Below are 2,442 nucleotides of genomic sequence, written 5' to 3'. Positions count from 1 at the left end.
GCGGCGGCGAGGGCGCGCCCGGGGCCTCGTCGCGCTCTGGCTCGGCGGGCTCCGGCTCGCGCCGCGGCCGCGGCTGCTGCCGGGGGGCGCGGCGGGCGCAGCAGAGCGGCGGGCGGCGGCAGCGGCGCGAGCGGCTCCCTCCAGTCCCCGCGCGGGCGGCGGCGGCAGCGTCGTCGAGCGGTGCAGACAAAGGAGGGGCGGAGGGAGGAGACGGAGGGTGTGGGAGAGGCGGCTTCACCGGCGCGGGCAGACGGGCGGCGGCGGCCGCGCTCCTTTCGCTCCTCAGCAGCGGGGACCGAGAGAGGGAGCTGTGTCTGAGGAGACGCCAAAATCCCCCTTAGCGCTGCCCGCGGGAGGGGGAGGGGGCACAAGATGGCGGCGGCCGGGGGGGCGGGAGTTCAGCTCATGGATCCCGGCGGGCGGCGGAGGGGAGACCGGGCCGGTGGAGGCGGCGGCGGCAACGGGCGGGGGAGGGGGCTGATCCCGCGTCTCCCCTCAGCAGACAATACAAGCGCCTCGGAGCGAGTCCCCGAACCTGCCCTAGCCAAAATGGCGGCCGAGAAAGAGCGGAAGTGACGTAAATACCTCATTAGCATAAGAGGACTCATTGTCCAGCTAAGTAGGGGGGGTAGTGGGGGACAGTACCCCTTCCCCCCATGTCCCCCAGGGACAACTCTCTCACTGCTACCTGTGCTCGCACCTAACTTTTTTGGGGGGAGGATGGTCCCAGTACCCCCACCTAAGGGAAATTATATAATCCCCACAGAGGGGGAACTCTCGCGAGAACCAAGAGGATTTTTGCCATTGACCCACTAGGAGGCGCCGCGGATAATGGCCGCAGTGCGCTTCCAGGGCCCGTGTGCACGGCGGGCGCCTTCCTCTGGCCGCAGCGCCGGCGGCGGAGGCACCAGCAGCGGGCCGCAGCACGCCCTGCACTCAGTCAGGTGGCCGTGCTGGGGATCCCTGCGCGGGCCCAGCTGGGCCTGGACTACATCTGGCGGGAGGGGGCGTGCGGGCAGCCCAGCCGCTCCACGTGCTGGGAGGCCTGCGCTCTCACCCGCCGGGCAGCAGCGGGAAGGGCAGGGACACCTGGCCGGTTATGCGCGATGCCTCCTGCCTTATATGAGGTGTGAGGGCCTCGTGCTTCACACACCGACTGGAGATAAGCCACGAGCTCATGGAGCCCTGGTTCCTTCCCGGTGGGGCGGGTTACTTAGTGCACAGGGGCTGACAGTCTTCCAGGTTGGTGATGGGCTCTTCTCTTTGGCCTGAAGAAAACAAATGGGAACCCTAGGGTGTGGGGCCACCGGACTTGTGAAGCCGAAAGATGAGAAATGATGTTGCTGATGGGCCTCCACAAGATGCTCAAAAACTACACTTCAACTGTGGTCCCAGGGACACTTCCAGTGGTACCACAATCTGGACAGCACAAGATAGCACATGCACAGTCTGTGCAAACTTAGGTCAATTCCAACCAACACATTACCTCGTTTCTGAATCCACCTTTTGGAGTAGAGTGCATCTGAGAGTGTGTCATTAGCTAACCATACTGAAGAGTCATGAACACCATCAGGAAGGATTAACCAAGCCTGTTTTCTTAAAGTGTGTGCTCTGTAAATACACTGATCTTTGGCTGTTTCTCTAAATTTCAAGTTAAAATAGTTTCAAATCATACTTAACATCCCCAAAGATTCGGATGTAATTGAAAGTAGTACTAGTTGTGGTTACACATAGCTCAGTGAAGACTTCAGTTAGCAGGTTTAAACAAGCCATTTCATCCAACACAGAATTTCATTAATTTCTGAAAGCCAAATCAGTATTTCAAGGGGAAACAACAACTGGAGAAGTTAAAAGAAAAAGGGTGGTGGTGGTGGTGGTGGTGGTACCAAAGCATTTGATTTAGAGAAACAAAGATGAAGAATCTAATTACATGTTACAGAAGACAGGCAAAAGCAACTATGAAATAAGCAAAATTTATCACAAGTTCAGTTGTCCTTAGATATACTTAGATTTCATAGAGTGGTAATACAAATAAATACAAAGGGAAAACATCTGGATTTCATCCTTGACCTAATTTAAAAATTAGAGATGCTAGGTTCACATATAAATGTTTTAAGATTTTTAGTGCTTAAATCATCAGATTTACTAAGAAAATACCATCTAAATAGTTCAGATCCTTTTCTAAATAACTGCTACATGATGAAAGTCTCACTGTTCAAATGCTTTCTCTACTATCAATTCCAGTAGTGACAGTGTTGTGACTGGAAGAATCAAAAAGATTAAAAAGGCAAAAGATAGCTATCTACTCTCCTGGGGTTTGAGAAGGCAATACTTCTAGAGAGTTCTCTGAGGTATTTACTTAATCTCTGCTCCACGTACTCGACAATAAAAACTTTGGGTTTAGATGAAGAAGAAGAGAATCTAAACACTCAACAACCAAAA

The sequence above is a fragment of the Mustela erminea genome, chromosome 7 (genome assembly GCF_009829155.1).
Source record: "Mustela erminea isolate mMusErm1 chromosome 7, mMusErm1.Pri, whole genome shotgun sequence".
In the NCBI taxonomy this organism is placed as follows: Eukaryota; Metazoa; Chordata; class Mammalia; order Carnivora; family Mustelidae; genus Mustela; species Mustela erminea.
The sequence above is the reverse complement of the archived record's forward strand: the minus strand, read 5'-3'. Positions refer to the sequence as shown.